At 44.5% G+C, this 23,659-nt stretch overlaps 1 long non-coding RNA gene across 1 annotated transcript; it reads right to left on the reverse strand.

Moving 5' to 3' along the window:
* Window positions 1–19,141: 19,141 nt before the first annotated feature.
* Window positions 19,142–20,388, reverse strand: LOC119087852. The gene is made up of 2 exons (XR_005091343.1): window positions 20,301–20,388; window positions 19,142–19,552 (listed from the first exon to the last, which is right to left on the reverse strand). It is a non-coding gene; the product is annotated as an uncharacterized LOC119087852 (long non-coding RNA).
* Between the last annotated feature and the right edge of the window lie 3,271 nt (window positions 20,389–23,659).

Genomic DNA, 23,659 nt, shown 5'->3' on the forward strand with positions numbered 1-23,659 from the left:
TCAAACTAGACCAGATGTCCTCCTGCCTCTGCTTCCTGAGTGCTGGGATTAAAGGTGTACGCCACCACTGCCCAGCTGTGTATGAGCATTTTACCTGCATATATGCATACACCTAATATTCATGGAGGCCAGAAGAGGACATTGGATCCTATTGTTGGTTTTTTTACTCTTTGGGGGCCCACCATCCAGCTCCCAAATAAATCCCTGGAAACTTATTCTTACTTATAAATGCCCAGACTTAGCTTGGCTTATTTCTAGCCAGCTTTTCTTAAATTATCCCATCTATCTTTTGCCTCTGGGCTTTTACCTTTCTCTATTCTACATATCTTTCTTTCCTTCTTACTCTGTGGCTGGCTGTATGGCTGGGTGGCTGGGTAGCTGGGTGGCTGTATGGCTGGGTGGCTGGCCCCTGGCCTCCTCCTCTCCTTCTCATTTTCTCCCTCCTCCCTCCTCTCTCTTCTTTCTTCTTCTCTTGAGCCTAGATTTCTCCTTCTATTTATTCTCTCTGTCTGGCAGCTCCACCTATTTCTCTCATCCTGTCTAGCTAGCCTTTCTGCTTTACTAGACCAATCAGGTGTTTTAGACAGACCAAATAGCACAGCTTCACAGAGTTAAGTAAATGCAACATAAAAGAATGCAGCACATCTTTGCGTCATTAAACAAATATTCCACAGCATAAACAAATGTAACACATCTTAAACTAATATTCTACAACAGGATCCCTTGGAACTGGAGATATAGACAACTGTGAGCTGACATGTCGTTGCTGGGAACTGAATCCAGGTCCTCTGCAAGAGCAGTAAGTGCTATTAACCCCACACTCTGTATATCTTAAGCTGGTTTATTCTACATAGCTTTCCTGTGGGAAGTAAGGACCAAAAACATGAGCTGTCAATGTGAGGGATAAATATTTGTCATGTAAGTACTGATAGATATAGACAGTTGTGTTTGGGGAAAAAAAGAGTCATTTTATCATGGAGAATAATAGAGATTACTATTAAAAGAAGAAAAGAAGTCGGGTGGTGGTGGTGGCACATGTCTTTAATTCCAGCCCTGGGAGGCAGAGGCAGGTGGATCTCTGTGAGTTCAAGGCCAGCCTGGTCTACACAAAGAAACCATGTCTCGAAAAAAAAAAAAAAAAAAAAACAAAAAGAAGAAAAGAATTTTATGTATTTGAATAATTCAAAATAGTTGCCTTAATATTTGGCATCATTTACATACACTTATAATATTTATAACTTCAGAAATATATATTTGCAATTTAAATGTTATGGTATTGTCAAATGTGCTGTGTAGTAAAGCTTATTTTACAAATGCATCAAGGTACAAGGCTCAATTCTGGAGGGCCTTTGTGAAACCACCTTATATTGTTCAGTTGGGTTAGCTGACCATATTGTTCAGTTGGGTTAGCTGGCCTATATTGTTTAGTTGGGTTAGCTGATCCATATTGTTCAGTTGGGTTAGCTGACCCATATTGTTTAGCTGGGTTAGCTGACCATATTGTTCAGTTGGGTTAGCTGACCCATATTGTTGTTGGTAGCTGGGTTAGCTGACCATATTGTTTAGTTCTGCTGGTTCAGTTTTAGCTGACCATATTGTTCAGTTGGGTTAGCTGACCCATATTGTTCAGTTGAACAACAGAAGGAGGAGTTCCGTCCTGATTGACAGGAGCCTGCTCCCCTGGATCCTTTTAAGACATAAGAAGCAGCTCTCATGAAAAGAGCCATACAGTGAGAGGCACAAGATGTCCATTTAGCTGTGTCCGGCTACGTAATAGGTTTCTAATTCCTGGAAATTCACGTCAACTCTTTTCCTCCTGTACAAAATAGAAATAATGGTAATACCTGGTCATCCATCTAACAAAATGAGCTAATGAGCAGGAAGAACTATTACACACAACACACACACACACACACACACACACACACACACACACACAAACAAATGAGGATGCTCTGTTTCATTCTACTATCCCATTCCATGAATGGTAACTACTCATCATGGCTTCAGGAAGGAAAAAAGAGCTAAAGAACTGATACAGGACTCAGAAGGATAAGAAGGTAAACAAAATATAAATTAAACACCCTAGAGCTGGCTATGGTGGAACATGCCTTTAATCCCAGCACTCAGGAGGCAGGGGCAGGCAGATCTCTGTGGTTAGAGGCCAGCCTGGTCTACAGAGTGAGTTCCAGGACAGCCAGGGCTACACAGAGAAACTCTGTCTAAAAAAAAAAAAACCCAAACCGAAATGAAACAAGACACCCTAGACAACACATACAGTCAGATTTAAACCCAATGACATGGAATTTGGATTAGCAATAAAATTTTTCTTTTTCTTTTTCTCTAAAAATTTGTTAAAACATCAAAAATGGGGTTGGCAGGATGGCTCAGCAGGTAAGGGTGTTTACAAGCCCAAGGCCCAGATTCAATCCCCGGAACTCCCATGGTGGAAGGAACCACTCCAGAAGCTGCCCTCTGATTTCCATGCAAGTGCTGTGCCCCCTCCCACCATAAATAAATGTCAAAACAATTTTTAGTTGCTGAAATGGCCAATAAAGGAAGGCTCTGGTTCCTCTCTGGGAGCCTTAAAAACAAGAATGGTGCTACCTTATAGCATGTCGTCCTCAGTGCGGTATGAACAACACAGAGCCAAAGGATAAGAAATACATGGACGATGCTTGGTGCAACTTGAAGCATTCCTTCCGGGGACCACAGAATCCTGAGACTCACATTGGAGCCCCACTCACCCTCTGGATACATTAGACGGAAAAGACATCTCTTCACCGTTTTCTTGTTCCTTCGTAAGTTCAGGTGTTTTGTGGCATTTCTGCCCAGGCTGAGGACCATGGAAGTCATTTGCTTCGGGACTAGCCAAACATACAACTATGTTCTCAAAAACACATGGGTGCATGTAGATCTCGTCCATTTCTCCGTGTCTTTTTTTGGGGTCCCGTTTTCCAGGTAGCCTCACTGGTGATGTGAGTAGCAGTCCAGTCATCCTTGTTCCACATCTAGCATCTTCCTATGAGTGAGTACATACCATATTTGTCTTTCTGAGTCTGGGTTACCTCACTCAGGATGATTTTTTCTAGATCCATCCATTTGCCTGCAAACCGTATGATGTCATTGTTTTTCTCTGCTGAGTAGTATTCCATTGTGTATATGTGCCACAATTTATTTATCCATTCTTCAGTTGAAGGGCATCTAGGTTGTTTCCAGGTTTTGGCTATTACAAACAATGCTGATATGAACATAGCTGAGCAAGTGCTCTTGTGGTATGATTGAGCATTTCTTGGGTATATGCCCAGGAGTGGTATAGCTGGATCTTGGGGAGATTGATTCCCAATTTTCTAAGAAAGCACCATATTGATTTCCAAAGTGGTTGTACAAGCTTGCATTCCCACCAGCAGTGGAGGAGAGTTCCCCTAGTTCCACATCCTCTCCAGCAAGGGCGACGGTCGAGGGAAAGAGAGTGGGAGATCCTAGCTGGATCAAGAAAAGAGAGGGAGAACAAGGAATAGGAGACCATGGTAAATGAAGACCACATGAGAAGGTGAGAAGGGGAGGAAGCAGAGAGCTAGGGAGGCCCACAGAGATCCACAAAGATACCCCCGCAAAAGACTGCTGGCAATGGTCGCGAGACGGCAGGAACTGACCTACTCTGGTGATGGGATGGCCAGACACCCTGATAGTTGTGCCATAATCCCCATCCAAGGACTGAGGAATCTGAATGCAGACATCCACGGCTGGGCCCCTGGTGGAGCACTGGGAGTCTAATTAGTGAGAAAGAAGAGGGTTTATATGAGCTAGAATTGTTGAAGCCAAGGTTGGATAAAGCACCGGGACAAATAACCAAATGAATGGAAGCACAGGATCTATGAACCAAAGGCTGAGGGGCCCCCAATTGGATCAGGCCCCCTGAATGCGTGAGACAGTCATTTGGCTTGATCTGTTTGGGAGGCAGCTGTGCATTGGTGCTGGGTCCTGGGCTCGTTGCATGAGTTGGCTGTTTGAATCCTGGGACTTATGCAGGGACACTTGGCTCGGTCTGGGAGGGGGGGAATGGACCTGCCTGGACTGAGTCTACCAGGTCGACCCCGGTCCTCGTGGGAGACCTTGATCTGGAGGAGGTGGGAATGGGGGGTGGGCTGGGGGGAGGGGGGCGAGAGGGGGAGAACAGGGGAATCTGAGGCTATTATGTTGAACTGAATGGTGTTGTAAAATAATAATAATAATTAAAAAAAAAAAAACCATGGGTGCTCCATTCCTGCTGTGGTCAACGATTCCATCCCAGCACCATCTAGAGTGTTATATGGGCCCAGGGAACACATCTAGAAGTTAAAGTCTTTATGTCAGTGGGGTGTGGCTTGGAGATTCCTGGGACATGTTTGGCATGAAACCCGAAACACTGAAACATAAGGATAACACTTAACTTGGTTGTCTTCCAGATCCCGGAAAACGTGAACAGGCCCTTCAAAATGGCCAAATGCAGACCCTGTCCAGGAAGACAAAGAATGGTCTTCCCAAAGGGCCCTACCTGCTGCAGCTGTTCTGGAATGTGCCTGAATAGACACCATGCATTAAACCTAGTTTCCATTCACAAGAGAGCTGAGAGTCTGCGGCTGGGCACAGACCTACGGCAGGCTTGCCAATCTGGCTGTCAGTCAGCCTGCCTTACTGTTACTGTTGTTGCCTTATCCTCCTTTGGCTGTGGGAAGCCGAGTCCAGGCCCAGAGAATGCACTGGTGGACCTTGTAGTTTCCAATGGTAATCCTTGAGTCAGACCCATTCCTGAAACGGCACTGCTATTTCTTAGATTTCTTTCCCATCTGGTGATACCGTAGCTTGGAGCATGTACTATTTTTCCAGCCTTCTTCGTTGGCGAGTCTGTCTTTGTGTGGAGCCAGCAGGGAACATGGCAGGCGTAGGAGGGAGTTTCTGTTGTAACTGTCTATTTTTAGTGGCTCATAAACTCAGTATTCCTTGGCCTGAAGCGGCACACGCTTGGTGTCAGCCCAAAGGGGAAGTCACTTTGGAAAGTTTGAGAAAAATCCTCTCCATGATTGCTTGGGCTGGGGAAGGGAGACAGAAATAAGTGGACTTTGGGAAAACCAGGTCTGTAACTTTGTGTCCGTGTGGAAGTGGCTTCTGGAACCATACGGAGGATCTTCTATCAGAACCCAGGTAGAGGAGAAGCCACTGGACTGAACATGTAGGATGCTCTTTAATAGGCTACCTTCTAGCTGGGCATGATGTCACATGTCTTTAATCCCAGGACTCAGGGAGGTAGAGGCAGGCAGATCTCTGTGAGCTCAAATCCAGCCTGGTCTATAGAAGGAGGTTCCAGGACAGCCAGGGCTACACAGAAAAACCCTGTCTTGAAAAACAAAAAAACAAAACAAAAAGGCTGTCTTTTGGTCCCAGGAAAGAGGCAGCACAGAGTTGGAGGTGGGAGATGATACCTGGGCTGTCAACCGGCTACCTGTGATTAAAAAAAAAAGACAAAGAACTGGATCCAAACGCAAGCAGCTTAAGCTCTTCCTAATTGTGTGACCTCCGCGGCAGAGCCGATCCTTCCCGGGGTTCTGTCGGTGTCTCTGTCAAATGAAGCAATGCTTCTCTAGCTCAAATTCAGGCTTCAGATGAAAGTACTTGGATAATTTGGGGAAATTGTGTTCGTGTTTTATAGACGTTGCTGGCGAGTGGTCCCAGAGACCCAAGCACAGGTTCTTCTTGAAGTCCTTATGTGGGAGAACAGAAAAGTGCAGTTTGAGAGTGCAGATATATGGAGGAGTTCATGTTTCTGAAGGTTGGAGAAGCAGGAGCCATTGAAACAAAAATGAGTTTCAGCAGCAGGTCCATGTCGGTTTCCAGAAGGGAAGCTACGTGTCTATTAAAGCAAAGGAAAACCAAGCTGAATCCTGTCTTCCCTAAGTGAACAAGAAGTCATTTGTTTACTTATTCATCTATTTATTTCTCCAACTAATATTTATTGAGTACCCACAAGCGGACAGGTTTCCTCCTTGGAATGGAAAAGGATACGCCTGGGGAAAGGCAGACGTGAAGAGAGACCGCTGGTGGGCTGTCTTCTCACAGAAGGCCCTAGAGCATGGAGGAGCAGAGTGACCCGGGAGGATGCCAGGATGGAGACTGAAACAGCTGGCCGGGTGCCACCCCACCTACACCATTCTGTCCTCTGTTCCCATGGGAAGCTCTGCGTTCCCACACGGCCTCAGCCAGGAAGGTCAGTGTGGACACATCTGTGTGTGGCAGGGTGTGGCTGATAAGCGCCAGCTGCAGGACCCTGCTTGGCCCGAAGTACAACCTCCTCCATATCAGCTACAGATATCAGCAAAATGGCAGACTGTCCCTGAACCTGACCGGGGCCAGCTCCTGAGAAGGAGAGAAGAGAAGAGTGACCAGGTTTCGTGGCACCCAGGCTCCCCAGACCTGGTGTCAGGAACAGTGCAGCTCGAAGTAGTGGAGGAGAGGCTTGGCCCCAGCAGGGAGGGATATCTATTCCTTCTTCTTTTTCAAACTATAATTATCAACACATCTTAGTTATATAAATGAGATGGACTCACTGTCACACACACACACACACACACACACACACACACACACACACACACTACACTACACTGCACATCACTCACTATGATAGTCCAACATGCACATCTGTCACACATCCATCATGTTCTTCCTCCTTCCAGCCTTCCTCCTTCCCATCCCCCTACCCCCCTCCCTTTCCCATTCCCTGGTAATCTCTCTTTTTGAGGTCATCTTTTTGAGGGCTGGAAGAACTACCTATATTTTCACTAAACAGAGGAAACAATAACAAAACTTTGGTGTGTGTGTGTGTGTAAAATCAGTACATATTAGAATTCCCCTTTTCCCTCAGAGTTTCTCTGAGGTGGTGCTCAAGCAGCTGGTCCATGAACAACACTTTGAATAACTAGGTTTTACTTTAGTCTTTCCTGGGAATGAAAGTTATCATGAAACAAGCTGGAGCAAGGGTACATCTCAGTGCAGACAGCAAAAGAAGGTCATGTGCCCCTAGGGAGTTTTGTTTTGTTTGTTTGTTTGTTTTGTTTTTTTATCCTCTGCCCCCACTCCCATAGACTAGGGAGCAGGTTTGAAACAAAGAATCAAGACCCGGCAGGTCTATCCTCTATTCACTAATGTGTAGGTCAGAGTCACCACAATGCTTCCGCTCATGGGGACTGGTCTAAGATGCAGCAGGTCCGTGGGAGGTGGAACAGAGGACATTGATCGTGCTTAGGGATTGCTTCTTGTGGTCTCTAAGGGCAGCTCTACCTGACCCTTCTGGAGCTTTTTTCTTTTGGGAAAGCAAATGACGCTTCATTGCTTAAACCAGTGGTTTTCAGTCTGGTTGGCCACTGGAGTCTGATACAGGTGCGCCTTAGGTATGGACTTTGATTGGGCGGTCCAAGGTTGGACTCAGATTTAGGTCACCTTTAAAGGTCCCTGGGTGGTCCTGATATGCTGCTGAGATGGACTCCTGTTGACTTAAGCTCATTCGAGCTAGCAGTCCATCATGAGGACAAGGAGGCCATGAGGCGGTCCTCAGTGAGTTCTCAGGAACCATTTACGTGGGAGAGAGGCAGCCTGGGTAGGAGGCTGGGGTGGAGGAGAGTTGGGGGACAGTGATCCAGCTTCAGCAACTTCCGCTCCCAACAACCAGTCATCAGATGGTGACCTCTGAATTATGGGCAGTGCTCTGTCTTGTTTCGGTTTTTTAGTTGAGGTTGTAAGTTAAGGTTAGTTCTTATTCCAGACTATGTGTTCCTTATGGGTAGGGCTGGATCCGATACCTCTTTCATTTCTTCCAAAGTACCAGCCACTGTGTGTGTGCTTCTGCTGGCATCCCAAGATGCAAGTGATTGATGGGCATCCAAGCATGTGCCACAGTGGGTTGGCCTCGTCTTTCAGATCTGTCTTTGCTCCTCCCTCCCAGCTGATAAAAGAATCTTTAAGGCAGTTAGTTCACTGGGTTCTCAGCATGTGTTTGGGAGGAGGGGAAAGATGATCCACCAACTGCTTATTTTATAGTTCAGACCCACTTCTTAGTCAAGGATGCGTGGAATGTGCCAAGAGGGGGGATCTAGGGGTTCACGAACTCTCTTGCCACTTCAGGGTTAACAGCTTGTTCTCATGAAAGAGAAATAACTGCTAGTTATTTTTTTTTCCCCTCAAGTTCAGGCCCTTTCTCAGAAATGCAGTTGCCTGTGGAAAACTGACACTCCCTCACAGGTCCTCAACAGCTGTCAGCCCCAGAGCAATAATAATTACCCTCAGCTTTCTTGCCGAAATTCCAGTGATGGTCCCTGCCAGGGGCAGGGAACAGATGCGATGATGCGCCAGGAGCCTCCCCACACTCTCTGGGTGGTATCCTCTCCCTGTCCCTCAGGAGGACAGGCCCTGGGCCGCTTCCAGGCAGACCTTCTGCAGTGAGTATGTGTGAGGCATCCCGTGGGGTAGGTGGGTGTAGATAGATAGAGCCCAAGGCGAGTCACGGGGTGGCTTTCCCAGAGCGCAGAGAGACTCAAGCACAATAAAGAGCGGATTGATGGTCAATAGACATTTGCTTTGTCAGGAGAAATATGTACCTGGGAGTTCATTAAGATACAGAAAATCTGCACAAGCACAAAATGCTTTCATTGTGTGTGTGTGTGTGTGTGTGTGTGTGTGGCCAGGGTGGGCGCTATAGCATACTAAGAGGTTGTCTGTGACAAGCAAGGAATCCAGAGTTTCACCATGGTCTTCCAAACTTAGGTTGCTGCTATATGTAATCTGGGACAACTCAGTTGGCTTCTTTGGGCCTTACATTTCCCATGACTGGGTACCTACCTTCCTCTAGCAATATTTTTACAGTCCACCCAATTATTCATTAGTGAAGGTCAGTAACCCTCAAGTGACATTGTGTGGGGAACTAATTACAGTGATTGGAAAAAATGGTAGGGGGCACTTTCCAAGTGACTTGAACCTACGCAGATGCCAATTCTTTTATTTCATGGAGATTTGGCAGAAAGAAAAGGCTAATTGGGAAGAAATCGTGGCCTCCTAGGTGTAAGCTTGGCATATGAAATGACTTTCCCCTTGGCTTAGTGAGATTAGTGAGATAGAGAATTCATTTCCTAACTCATTGGGGAGTTTCTGTTCCTACCCCTGTTTTTCCCTGATCCAGAGGTCACAGGGACAGAGATGGACCAGTCAAGCCCAGAGGGTGCTTATTGCACTAGGTACATAGACATGCCTGGCCAGAATGTCCCTCCCGGGTCATTCCAGAGAGGAAGGATCTAGCCAGTTCTCCCCAGCTGGCTCTGAAATCCGTTGCCTCGGTGATTGATTTTGCCATCTGACTCCAGTGGACATGCATGCCAGGAGTAATAGAGACATCTTTCAAGAGTGTGATAATCCCACTTCCTGGAAGGGTTTCCAAACACCCCTCTTCACACTTGTACACTTGGCTATAGATCCTTGTGTTAATAGTCTGAAAACATCCCTCAGTGTTATAATAACATGGGCTTCTACATTTTTCTAGAATGTGAAGGATCTAGAAACCATGGTTTATATATACCTTGCTTCCACAGTATTGAGATTTGTATATACCTCTCTGTTGCCATGTATCATTTTATATATATATGTATTTGTGTATGTATATACATATATATATATATATATGATTTCTTTTAGTTCTTGAGATTATAATTACGTCATTTCACCCTTCCCTTTCCTCCCTCCAAACCTTCCCATATTCCCTCCTTGCTATCTTTCCAGTTCATGGCATCTTTTTCATTAATTGTTTTACACACACACACACACACACACACACACACACACACACACACACACACACAAATAGTTAGCCCTGAAAACATACATACAGGTAACAATATATAGCCTGAACAGGTTTGACTTGTGTATATAGTATACATTTTAAAAATTATTGTATTTTAATTATGTATATATGTGTGGGTATGTGCAGGTGAGTGCAGGCACCTATGGAGGCCAGAAGAGCGAGTCAGATTCCTCAAGCTGGAGTTACAGGTGGTTGTGCACCATCTGACATGGGTGATGGGAACCAGTGTGGGTCCTCTGAAACAGCAGTGTGCTCTCTTATATGGCCCCATATAGTTCAATAGCAGGTAGTCCCTAACTTCCAGTGGTTCAACTGATCTTCAACTGTAAGACAGTATGAAGGTATACCCATATCATTCTACTTTCACTGTTAATACAGTATTTAATAAATTATATTAGATATTCAAAACCTTATCATACAACAGACTTTGTATGGGACAATTTTGTCCAACTGTAGACTCAATGTTCTAAGGCTAAGCTAGGCGAGGCTAAACAATCTTCTAGTAGGTTAAGTGTATTGGATGCAATTTTGACTTAAAGATGGCTCAACTTAATGATGATTTTACTGGCACACATCTCCATCATAAGTGGAGGAACATCTGTTTGTATTTGTGTTCTTCTCACTTAGTAACTATCAGAAGGGCCAGAACAGCGCCTTACTTAGCCTGATGCACTTGGCCCTTAACAGTGGGAAGTTCTTAGCATGCTGCAAGTATGTTGTTGGAATGGTCGCTTGCATGGACAACATCACAGACTTTTAGTCATTTTCCAGGAAAAGTGAGACCACTGAGAGTCAAAATATAAAGAACTGTGAGGTTAATAACTTAAGACAGCAATAAGGGACAAATATTTGACTGCATCCTTAGAGCTGGAGTTAACTTTTGTTGCTAGAATAATAACAATTTTGATGAAATTAGCTTTGTGTCTTACAAATAAGTTTTCAAAGCTTTCTGTGTTGAAGTAATCTTACAATATGTAAACTGTGTGTGCACTATCTACTATAAATATTTAATAAAAAAACAAGTTTCATAATAAATAGAGTAAATGTAAATACCTTTTAACTTTTTGAATTTTATTATATCAAACCAAGCTGTGTCTTTTTTTTTTGTTTTTGTTTTTTGTTTTTGGGTTTTCAAGACAGGCTTTCTCTGTGTAGCTTTGGAGCCTGTCTTGGAATTCACTCTGTAAACCAGGCTGGCCTCGAACTCACAGAGATCTGCCTGCCTCTGCCTCCCAAGTGCTGAGATTAAAGGCATGTGCCACCACCACCTGGCAAGCTGTGTCTTTTAATGAGTTAACACACACACCATGTAGCACATGAATGTTAGCATTTTTATTTTTCCATATAGATGACAGTGGTATTCAGCATATATCACAGAAAATTCAAGAAGCCCTCCACCTTCTCCTAAATCAAATGTGAATAAAAACCAATTTGTGAAAACTTATCTAATTAAATATACAGGAAATTTTCTTGTACCTAAAACCTTTGTAGTCTTTAAAAAAAAAAAAACTGTGAATGATACTTTAGTCATTTTGTTTATAATTGAAACTCTGGGAATTCAGAACTAATGTCCTTGTTTGTGGGATTCTTACACACATCAGAAACCATTTTGGCCTTTGTGAGCAGTGTTGTTTCTTGGTGCTCTGTCTAAACCAACCTTTATGAGCTAGCTGGCTGAGGTCCAATTTCACAAGGATCCTCTTACCTACAATTTCACTTGGGAAGACCAAATTCTCAAGGATGGGCTCATGTACAGCAGTCAGGGTGCTCCTTCTGATCATTTTTGCCTATTTTTCATACTGCTTTTTCAAGTTGGCTTAGGTAGAAATCACCTCAGAGCAAAGCAATAACATCTACATGCTTCCCAATGAACTTTTTTTTTTTTTCAGTTCCCGCACTAGCTAGACCTAGATTTTTCTGGAAAGATTCTAGCTGGTACAAAAATTGCGATCACTTCCAGATCACCACCAACGTCAGTTCGCTTGGTCGCAGTGATGCCGAGCTCCCGTAGGCTGTTTCATGGTCTTTAAATAATTCCTTGACATAGTAAGGTAAGAAGCAAGGGCTGTTGAGGTGACTCAGTGCATAAAGATGCTTCCCACTGACCCCGCCGAGTTACAGCCCTAGAACCCCCAGGGGGGATGTGTCCTCTCTACTGAGTTAAAACAGAGCAAGCAACAGTACCTAGCGTAAGATCAAAACCCAGCGAGGGAGCAGATAGGGTTCCTGTCTGCTGCTCCAGGGTGTGCAAATGTCTTGAAGCTCTGGAATGCTTCCCGCCTTAATTCACATGTGTAATGGATTGTGGACAGGGCATGCCTGCAGACGTATTCTCCCCTGACTTGGAAGGGCTGCTCCCTCTTCTATTAGCCTGTGGGGGTGGCACTACCTGGCACCTCACATCTCCTGGCTCAGTTCTTTACAAGTGGATTGATTCATGTCGGTCTCCCCCCAGAACCTTGAGTTTCTTCATGCAGGGATGTTGCCCTGCTGTTTCTCCCTAGTATGAAGCAGGTGCCTGGCCTGGACTTGCCCAATAAATGGAATAAAAGAAGAAATTAGGCAATGTTTTTGGCTCAGGTAAAATATTTCTAGAAGACACTTTTTTTTTTTTACAGTGTTTTTGTTAGCATGAACTTTGTGCCAGAAATTCCTTAATAAGCCAAAACTGAATGCTCTCTGTGAAAGCTAACTAGCCCCGTCTTACAATATTTCTATTTGTGAGAGTCCGGCATATATAGGATCTGGCCATATAAGGGAGTCTTTAGTCACTGAGCAGAACGCCTGTCACTTGAAACCATTATTTTGGTGGCTGAAAGCTTTTGTTGACTCCATCGGGACCTTTTGGACAGACTTCAGCCCAAGCGAAAAGGAGAATTAGCTCACAGAGCAGGGAAATCCAGGAGCCCTTCATTTTTCCCCGGATGGAGTCAATAATTGATGGGGCGCACAACGACCTGCTTTGCAAGCCAGGTAAAGAATGCTTCTGCAGCAACTGCCCCTGAGGACAGCTGACTGCTGGGCTGTGAGTGCATCACAGGCCTGAAGGGACGAGGGGACCTCCAGCAGGCCCAGTCACCATCCTGCACTGGGGGCATAAAAAAGAAAAGAAAGAGTCGCATGCACCTGGCCTGTGTATTCTGCCTTTACCCCAGGAGAGAAAGGCTCCCTCCTGGAAGAATGCAGCAAGCTCTGGGGGTGAAGAGGGCCATCCGTTCCCACTGTATTGTTCTGCTGCCCTGGACAGCAATCAATCTCCCTAAGTCATCTTCACATATCACTCATGAGCACATCCCTGGAGTAGTTTCTGTTGTCCAAACTGTAGGAAATCTTTCCTGGGGCAATCTGCTTTCTTAGTTCTCACCCTCTCCTGGGCTTGCTTTTCCTTAGTTACTAGTCTCTCCCTTTTCATCCTTGACTCCCTTGCTGGTTTTCATCACCCACGGTGTGTGTTGGACTCCTGGGTAGTAGCAGCATCATTGTGCGTGCGTGCGTGCGTGCGTGCGTGCGTGCGTGCGTGCGTGCGTGCGTGTGTGTGTGTGTGTGTGTGTGTGTGTTATTTTGAGCAGTGGCTATCTTCACTAGTCACTTCTGTGGGGCCTGCTTCTGATAAGCCCCCGATGCACGTGACCTGGGTGTTTCCTAGGGGTGTCTGGCCAAGGAAAGCCACGTCCCTAGGATGTGTCCAGGGCTTTCAAATCACTGAGCATCTGCCTCTGCTGCTGTCTCTGTCCGAAAGGCCTTTGTCTTTCCAGGTTCTACTTGCCCACTTGCCCCGAGTGTCTCACCAGGCCTCACTGCCTCCAGCTAGCTCCCTTGTCTTGCACTGGCTTAGAGACAGTACAGCCATTTATGGGGCTGTGAGTCCGGAGGGAGTCAGGTCCAGCTGCACAGTGGACAGTCATGAGTGTCACCTGTGCTTTGAACCCCCCTCTGAGCCCTATTGTATCCAAATGAATACCTGTTGGCCACTGACCCGGTTTTTGTTTTTGTTTTTTTAATCACGCACCTGCTAGCTTTGTTGCTATCCTCCTAATGAGGAGACTGCTAGAAAAGAAGGATCTTTTCAGCTCTCTTCCCAGTGTCTGGGACATAGGCTGCCTCTAGGGGAGTGTCCCTTGAGCTTATCCTCAGGTCCTGCTGTCCCCAGCACACGTATCTTTTAGTGCCCCATTGCTATCTGTGGGTACCCCTCACTTCCTCTTTACATTGTGAAGTTCCTGTAGTGACTGACTGTGCTTTTATTAATTCCTGTTACCAGTCACCTAATCCAATGCCTGGCAGATGCAGTTGGCGCTCACTACGTGTATAGAAGACCTGTACACTTACACCTCTTTAAAAGTCTTTTGAGTGGAAGCTTATTACACGCCCCATTGTTTGTATCTCCCGAAGAGCTGGGCTTTTCTAATATTAATGAAAGCCACATGACCTTAGTCAACACTTGGCCTGGATGTTCCTTAAATATCCTCGGGTTCCAGACGATTAAGTAGCACAACTGAACTTCCTGCTCTTAAGATTAGGAGAACACACCCAGAGTGGATGAACACAGTCTGGGTGTCCCCAGTATCCCCCAGTCCTGTTATATCCTGAGTTATGTCTTGCTGGAGACTGGAAAGAGACTCTGAGCCCAAACCTCTGAGTGGTGATACCTGTGAATGGCAGGCAACATGTTTGATCCAGGAATGGGAATACAGTGGCATCAGGTCCACACTGGTGAAGAGCTAGAAATGGGAACCCAAGAGGAGGATCCAGAAGAGAGAAGAAACCAGAGAGTGCCCTGGAAGGGGATGCTAGAAAGGTCACTGCATACAAGGGATGCTGAGAGAGCCTTGTCACTGACTCTCGCCGTCACCTGAGTTGTGGGAGTGGGGAGATCGTCTGGGACAGAAAGTAGCTTGCCCTCTTAGCTACCTGCAGCGGCAGGCAGAGGACATCCTCAGACACACCGCAGGTGACCGAGGACTGGTGTGCTCTCTACACCCTTGGCTGCCCTCAGGGCTGTCTTTGTAGGACAAGATGGAGGTTGACACTGTCCTGCTCTCAACAGCAGAGACTCCTCCTCACTTGGGATGAGGTTGAATCCGTTTCACACACTCTGGCGAAACATGTCACTTGCAGTGCTGCTAAGGGTCCCAGCTCGCACAAGCTCTAGTCACCTGGCAGCCATCCCTGCCCACGAAGTGGCTAGCACTCATAACCTGGCCTGTTATAGAGAGGACTGGATTGAACTCGTGCAAGGAAGAAACGTGTCTAGGCCTCGACTTATTTCTCAAGTAGAAGTTGTAAGTATGGGGAGAGCAGACTCAGGCCACCTTCCTCTCGGAAGGGGATGCTTTCATTTCCAGGCAGCTTACGTCAGCATAGAAGATGAGGCTTTGATAAAACAATGTCTTTATTTCCTATGTATATTTCTTTGTTCCAAAAAGAGCGCTAATGTGTTTTCATGTCAGGTTCAAAGAAGAGATTGTCCTGGAAAAACCGCAGCTCCTTTGGAAGGGCAACCAGGACATGAAACTCTTCCACCAAGTTATCTCTCTGCTAAGCTAAGAACAGGGCTTCCTGAGCCAGGGCAAGCTCTCTGGCTCAGGTGGTTTTTAATTAAAGCAATTTCTATTCAAAGAATGTGCACACAGGCCCAACCAAAATCAATGAAGTCAAAAGAGGAAACAGAAATGAAAATGTAACCAAGAGGCATTTACATGGAAGGGCAAAATAATTTTTAAAATTTAGTTCTTGTTTAAAACATTTGTGTACGCAGTATCATTTTTTTGGTCCAAATGTGAACTAGATTACACATTGTTTATAATGCCTACCTCCCCAGTACTCTTTGCCTACAAAATATTATTTTTCTTATATTTAAATTAGTGTGCAGTCTGAGTGCCTAAGAGAACACAAAGTTATCTGCAACCCAATGGGAACAGGGTATTAATAGGATCCCCCAGCTCCCCCACTCCCTGAAAAAGTGCCTTCGTCTGGGCATTTCCATGCAGTTTGCTGGCATATAAATATAACCCCACATTCTTTTATGAAATACATAAATGCAATAAAATAGTTGCTTTGGTTCTTTTCTGGAGGCAGAAGGAGAAAAAAAAATGTCAAGTTCTCATTGTTCAGTGTTCCTAACAAGCCCCTTTTGTATGACTGGTATGACTTTCCCGCACAAAGTTCTTAAGTGCAGATAATAGCTTAAAAGGCTATCTGAACTCATTCTGTTATGCAGATGAAAGAAAGTCTTTAAAATTAATCTATGGCATCTCTGAAGAAAAAAGAAGGCAGTCATCCAACTCATTTCCTTGGGCCAAAGCAGTGAGCAAAGAGAACAAAAATGCCTGCGTTCCAGAGCCCCACACACCAAGGGTTTGACAGGGCACCAGCAGGGATTAGTGACCAGATTTCCCACTCTGACCTGTCACTGTTTGGAGAGGGGCACGGCCCACTGTCATTCAACGTCATCACCGAACAAAAAGTTAATGATGACATTTGATGAAACCAACACAAGTGTAATGCTTGACAAACAATTGTGTTGCTGTTAGGTAACACATTATTTTATGTGATACAAATTTTTTTTTTTTTTTTTTTTTTTTTTTTTTTTGAACAGGTTTCTCTGTGTAGCTTTGCCTTTCCTGAACTCACTTGTAGCCAGCTGGCTCGAACTCACAAAGATCCACTGCTCTGCCTCCCGAGTGCTGGGATTAAAGGCGTGCGCCACCACCACCCGGCATGATACAAATATTTAAGGGAAATAAAATAATTCCATCTTTAAAAAAAATACCGTTAGAGTGTCTACACCAAGGGAAGCAACCGAGAAGCTATGTGGGTCACATGAGGATGAGTGTCCTGCGATAAAGGCAGGCATGACACTCTAAGGTATCGACGTCACCTGTCAGAGTGCATCTCCAGATATTTATATTATGACAATTATTACGCTAAGAAAATTGAGTGCATGTATTACTAAAATAAGTGAGTTAAAAACTTTCTTAGCAAATGACATCATTTAAAATGGCTCTGTCCACTAATGGCGTTTGAGTGAAAAGGACTATCAGTACCCAGTTCCCAGAACGAATAAGCATCCGGAGGGATCAGTTATGCAATAATTATGCAAATCAATACTGTTTCTATATGAAGAAATAAAGTATAACAAAATAAAGATCCATCCATAGAATATCTCTCTCTCTCTCTCTCTCTCTCTCTCTCTCTCTCTCTCTCTCTCTCTCCATACTTATTCAGTGTTATGCCCCAATTTGATAGGGTTAGGGCTGAGAGCCAGGGCACGATGATTCCAGCCTCATGAAAGGGATTAGTGGCCTTAGAAAAGAGACCCCAGGGAACCCATTGGTGCTTTCTACTCTGGGAGGAGGCACTGCCTGGGAGTGACAAGTTCTCACCAGATGTTGAACTTGCTAATGCCTTGGTCTGGAATTTCTAGCTTCTAGAAAAAGAAATTTCTGTTGTATGTAAGCCACCTGGTCTACAGTATTTTTACAGTATGTTTGTTTCAGAACTCTAAATGAGACCAAGACTAAGGAATGGATATGCTAAGCCTAGATGTGGGTAAAACAATTATTTTGTTCCTTATTCTGTTACTTATTTCTGCTTTTTTTTTGGGGGGTGCTGTAATAGGAAATTTAAATACATGGGAAAATGCATACTATGTTTGCACGTGTAAGGCTGTAATACTACTAAGTCAACTTCTCAAGTTAAGCTTTCATTGTTTTGTTGTTTGTCTTTTAGACAGGGTCTCACTATGTAATCTTGGCTGCCCTGGAACTCACAGAGACCCACATGACTCTGCCTTCTGAGTACAGGGATGGAAAGCCTGTGTCAGCATGCCCAGCTAAGCTTTGATTTTTAACACCTTGCTAATAAAAAAGCCCATAAGATTTTAGGAAGAACATTCTAGCATGCATCTGTAAACAAAGTCCATATCTAAGAAAGTGCTGAGACGAAATGGAATCGCTCATGCAGGAGGCCCCCAGGTTTAAAATGCACTGTAACATTACTTTGTTTTCAATACCCTGATGTTCTCTCTCTTTTACTACTTATCTGTTTTTATGTATACAAGTGATTTGCCTGCATGTATGTCTATGCACCACACGCATGCCTGGCGCACAGGTCCTCTGGGAGAGCACCAGTGCTCTTAACTGCTGAGCCATCTCTCCAGCCCCCCTCAACACGAGTCTCTTACAGAAGTAGATTAATTGGATGCTACCCCTAACATCTGCACTGTGCCTAGAATGTAAACAGCAAGTGCTTAATGTTTGCTGAGTAACTAAATGAATATATGAAATGTGTGCATTTAAAAAGAGAACTGATATTAGGACAATCTATAAGCTTTAAATCTCTGTTTGAAAGTCATTGAGGAGACTCCGAAAGACAAGTACTGCATGTTCTATCCCACATGCAGTTCCCAGCTTCTGATTGTTATAGATGCGGATTTATGTGGGTGTGAGTGTGAGCAGAGGCCAAGAAACTAGAAAGGGCCTATGAAATAAGGGGGAAATCTTAAAGAGAGAGGGGTGGGGAGGATAATAGAACACATGTGATAGAAAAATGAAAGAGAAAATGCTGGGACCCAGGGGTGTAATGAGGGGAGGTGGCCAGGAAGGTTGGCGAGAATCAACCAAAACGCCCAACCACTGAACTAGTTTGCAACTGCCCCTGCTAGGAAACTGGTTACTCTGTTTAGTAATGAAAAATAAATTTTAGGTGACTGAGGAGAAGGCCTAGAGGTTAAAACACTTGGCAAGGGTGAGGACCTGAGTTCAGATCCCCAGAACCCACAGAAAATACTGGGTGGGCTTGGCAGCCTTCTTATCATCAGAGCTTCCAAGGCAGAGACAGAGGATCCCCAGAACAAGTTGGCTGGACTATCCACATCTGTATGGTGAGCTCTGGGTTTGGGAGACCTTGCCTCAGAGAATAAGCTAGAAGAGTGTCCAAAATGTTTCCTGACATCAACCTCGAGTTTCCATATGCATGCACATGCAAATACACTCAAAGGAGTGTGCCCACACACATGCAGAATGCACACACACACACACACACACACACACACACACACACGTAGATTAATAAAAATACATATATTTTAAATTTGCTGAGTTATGCCTCTAACCCAGCTACTTAGGAAGAAAATACCTTTAAGTAGTTAACATCTCTTAAATAGAATCAAATCCCAGCTAATGTTCCTCAGTGTTCCTCAGGTTTGATCAATTTATAGAATGCTTTTAATGAAAAAAAAAATCTGATTAGCCCACATAACAATTCAAATTGTTTTATGGACAACATTATTTAAATATAAACATAAAACTGGTTACATATCTCTTGGTTTTTGACTCTTGGATACAATACCAAAATCTCTCTTAAATATTCCTAACTTTAGGATCAGTAGATTGAATGAGCAACACCTAACTGTGAAGCATGGTTCTGTGTAATCTAAGTTGCTGGTGTGGGGCTGAACAATAGGAAGTTGTGTCCGCTCTGCATTTCAGCTGGCAATTCGAGTCTTTTGATCTGGAATATGATGGGCCATTACTGCACCCTTCCTTGTTGTCAAGGCTGATGTTCTGTTTTTATCTACTGATGGGCTGTGTTCGTTGTCTGGTCGATTTAGCATGTCCGGTATACAACGCTGTGTACAATGTGGCATCAACGGTTTAACACAATCTCCTTTGAAACACAAATGTGGATAATGAACTCCAGGCAGCATATGGTTACAAGCTGGTCATCCCGATGGCCTAGAATGTTCGTGGATTACTTTTCTTAGATCACCATCCAAAGGAAAGCCCCAGGTTTACTTTTTTTTTTTCTCATTCATTCAGAATGTATTCATCTCAGTTTGAGAAATGCCACTCTGCCTTATTTGAAGTCGTAATTGTTTGTTGGTTTTTGTTTAAATATAGTAGCAGAAACTAGGGAACCTTTTGTAGTTGTTCCAAACGAGACTTGGAGATGTGATCTGTATTTCAGTACCAGTCCTTGGCACTGCTGGTCCTGTTGGGACAGGCACTGCCGACACTATTCTATAGGAGTGTCTACTGAGGTGACAGACAGCAGTACCTCAGGGCATCGTGACAGTGCTGACGGAATTCAGGTCAGAGGTCAAAACTGTGCCCAAGATGGTGAATTAGTAAAATAACTGAAGCTGGTCAGCCTTTAATTTGCTAACTGTCCTTTTGACTTTAACCTTTTTCTTTTCTCTTTTCTTTTCTTCTTCTATTGGGCAGGACCAAACTCATTCCTATCTTGGGCCACAGTGAGAAGAGGGTCATCTGGGACTTGTGCTAAATGCGCTCTCTCTGCACCTTACCTCCACATGCCCTATTCAACTGCAGGGGTCTAAAGAGAAACTGATAATGGGAGATGAAGAGAGCCAAGCCCTCTTCTAATTACAGGCCCACAAGAGGCAAATGCTTACCGTGGGAAGCTTCTGGTCTTTCCCGAGTACAGCTGTCCCTCAGCGGCCTGTGGAGCCCTGCAGATAAACAGCACCTGGGGATACATTGCCTCAGCTGTGGCATGTGGAGGCACAACCCTCAGGTATCTGGGTGGGAACTCGTCTTAGTCAGAGAGAGACTGGCGAGATTGTTTTTTCAGATCACACCGAGTTCTAGCCACCTCCCTAAATAGCAAGAAAACATCGCCTTAGCCATAGTTACAATTCTAACCAAAGGAAGAATACAGGCCACCAGAGAGGCTGTGCAAAATCAACTGGTGAGTGTTAAATAAGATAATAAAGAGTACTAAATATATACGCTTCCCCCGTGCGTAAGGCTCTTCGGCAACTCAGCAGACAGGAACCGGCAAAACATTTTCACGGCTCTTACTGGTAACATGGCCAAGAGCTAGAGGCCTGCTTTTACATGATCAGGTTGGAGCTGTCTGCAGGCCGGGCTGGCTTACCTGCAGAGAAGCCTCGCCACTTCCTCCTCTTCCTGTACTTATTGCTTGTGTTTTTAGGCTTCCCAAAGTGGGGTTTAATATACGGTAAGGGAGAAGTTTGACTTACCATGTCTAGCAAGGAGTCTTTTGATATTAGTCAAAGCTGGAAAGCCAAATATTTATAAATATGTCCTGACATGCACAAAAGGGAGGGTGTAAACCTAAACTGCCAACGATGCTTATCTCAAGGAAGTCGTACTGGACAGAGTAGAAAATGTCACTTTCTGTTTTATATACTTCTATTGTCCAGGTTTCTTTGTTTAATAATGAATATGTGACTCATACCTTACAAAGCAACATGGGTTTCCTTTAAAGTAATTTTATTTCCTTATAAAAAACTAAACTGGGTCCACACTCATACCATCAGTAGATAAGACTCAAGGAACATTAGAATAAGTTGATTTGAGTTGATGGATGTTAGGAGGGACCAGAGGAAACAGATTATGCAACCCAGGTAAACTCTGTCTACAAACAGGAAGGCTGATTTTTTTATGTTCCTTTTCATCTGACCCCCTGGGTTGAGAAGTATTATAGTACATTACCTGGTAAGGCACTCGGTCGCTGTGCCCTGTGGAAGCAGGTAATTCAGCGTTAGTGACGAGGCCCCAAACGCTGGCCAGGAGTTGCTTACCCTTCACCAAGCATCGGCTCTGCAGCTTTCTGGTTTCTGTGCTGAGGCGTCCATGGTGGTGGTCGACTGCAGACCCAATGGGCTCTAGGGGTTGGGTTGCCGTTGACAAGCTGGCAGCTACTTCCATCGTGACTGGGTTTTCTGGGGGAGACATCTGCTGAGATGAAGGAGATGGACTGTCTGATCCTCAGTCTGCTCATCATTCTTTATGGGCCTCAGTTTCCTCAAGGCAACACACTCAACACTGAGCTTTGTGTTATCTCTACAGCCTCTTGAAGCATAAAACCCCTCTGACCTCTAGAATCCCTAAGTCAAAAGTTTTAGGCTGTATCATACAATTCCTTTGTCATCCAAACAAACAAACAAACAAAACCCAAACAAACAAACAAAAACAAATTAGATACAATAACTCAGGGAGATGGATAGTTACAGGTATCTATCTTATGTATAGCATGATATACAGGGATGGATATGGGAGAGCTGACAGACGTGGCGTACTTCGAGTTTCTCCTGAAACACAGACTTTGGTACAGGTTTCTGCTTCCTGCTTCATCCTGGAGACAAGGCTGCCACTAGGTCTCTCTTCACTAGCAATAGTTGAGAAGTAAGGATCCAGCCACTCAATTTCCCTCAAATTACACCTCAGCTGTATGTGACCTCCAGGACTTCTGAACTGTGTGACTTGAGGGACTTTTAAACTCCTGATACCCCCCAATCCTTGAGACCACCAATAATAGTACAGTATATAGTACAGGACATTGTGAAGGTTTTAAAATCCATTAATTTACAATGTAAAGTTTTGAACAGAATCTACTATGCAGAAAATACCCCACAGATATTTGTGTTTATTGTCATAGTTGATTTCAAATCTTTTTCTTTTCTGTAGAGATGGGACTCAAACCCAGGGCTGTGTGTGATCAGCATGCACTCTACCACTGAGTTCCAGTCATATTGCTTAAACTAGTTTAGGTGGGATTCTGTGAATTTGATAATAGAGTGTTCTTTGTTGAGAAAATACAGATGGATTGCTTGTGCTATTAAAAAAAAAAGGAGGGGGGGGGTCTCATTATAAAGTTTGGGCTCAAAGTCTTAACCCGACTGTCTCAGTCTCCTAGGTGTTGGGTTTAAAAAATGGACCGCCACATCTGCTCTCTTGCACTACCTTCTGTGTGTGCTATATACCTGTGCATTCAAGTGTGTGCATGTGCATGTATGCTATGTACCTATGTACTCCCACGTGTGAATGTGCATGTGTGCGATGTACTCATGTGTTCCCACATGTGCGTGTGCACGTGGAAGTCAATGGCAGGTGTCTTCCTCGACTGTTGTCCACCTTAATTTTTGAAACATGGTCTCTCACTGAATCTGGAGCCAACCGAATTGGTGAGAACAGCTGGCCAGTAAGCTCCCGGGATCCTCCTGTCTCTGCCTCGCCAGAGCTAGAACTGCAGGTGCATGGGACCGTGCCCAGGTTCTATGTGGGTTCCAGGGATCTGCAGTTAGGTCATCACGCTTGTGGGGCAAGCCCTTTGTCAACCGAGACGTCTCCCCATTCCTCCCGCGTCACTTTCCTCCAATCTCTGTGACCCTTGTTCTATTATGAAAAGAAATTAGACCAGCTCTTATGCCAAGGTCTCTCCAGAACCACACTGATAATTTCCGTCAGATTCATATATCTATTTGCGACTTTCCTGCTATGAATATTTGCAACTGCCTGGGATCACATTGGGAGCAATGGCGTGGGTTTTTGTTGCCTTCCAGAGTAGTTAGAGACTTAATTTAATTTATTCCAGCTCAAATGTCCTTAATTCAATATGAAATATTTTACAAAGCCAATGTTTTGAATCTCGTAGTGATTTCATTTTTTGTACACACAAACACACACACACACACACACACACACACACACACACTCATTACTTTTAGATACAGTGACTTGAAGCTGTCAGGTTAGTTTATTGGTGGGAAAGTCTGTGCCAAAATAGATACAACATGAATTCTTGGATTCAAGTTCACCGGCTGTCGACAGTCTACTCAACAATGAAATGTGGTGTGTCTAGTGGTCAACTTGGGCTCAGCTGTAAAAGTGCTGCTCCCCGATTCTGCCCCACTGAGTATATTCGTCTTACAGAGGACACCCAGCAGATTCCCCGTTGATACTCAGGCAGCCAGTCTGAACTAGTGATAAACATTTTGATTAGCGA

The sequence above is a fragment of the Peromyscus leucopus genome, chromosome 4 (assembly GCF_004664715.2).
Source record: "Peromyscus leucopus breed LL Stock chromosome 4, UCI_PerLeu_2.1, whole genome shotgun sequence".
NCBI lineage: Eukaryota > Metazoa > Chordata > Mammalia > Rodentia > Cricetidae > Peromyscus > Peromyscus leucopus.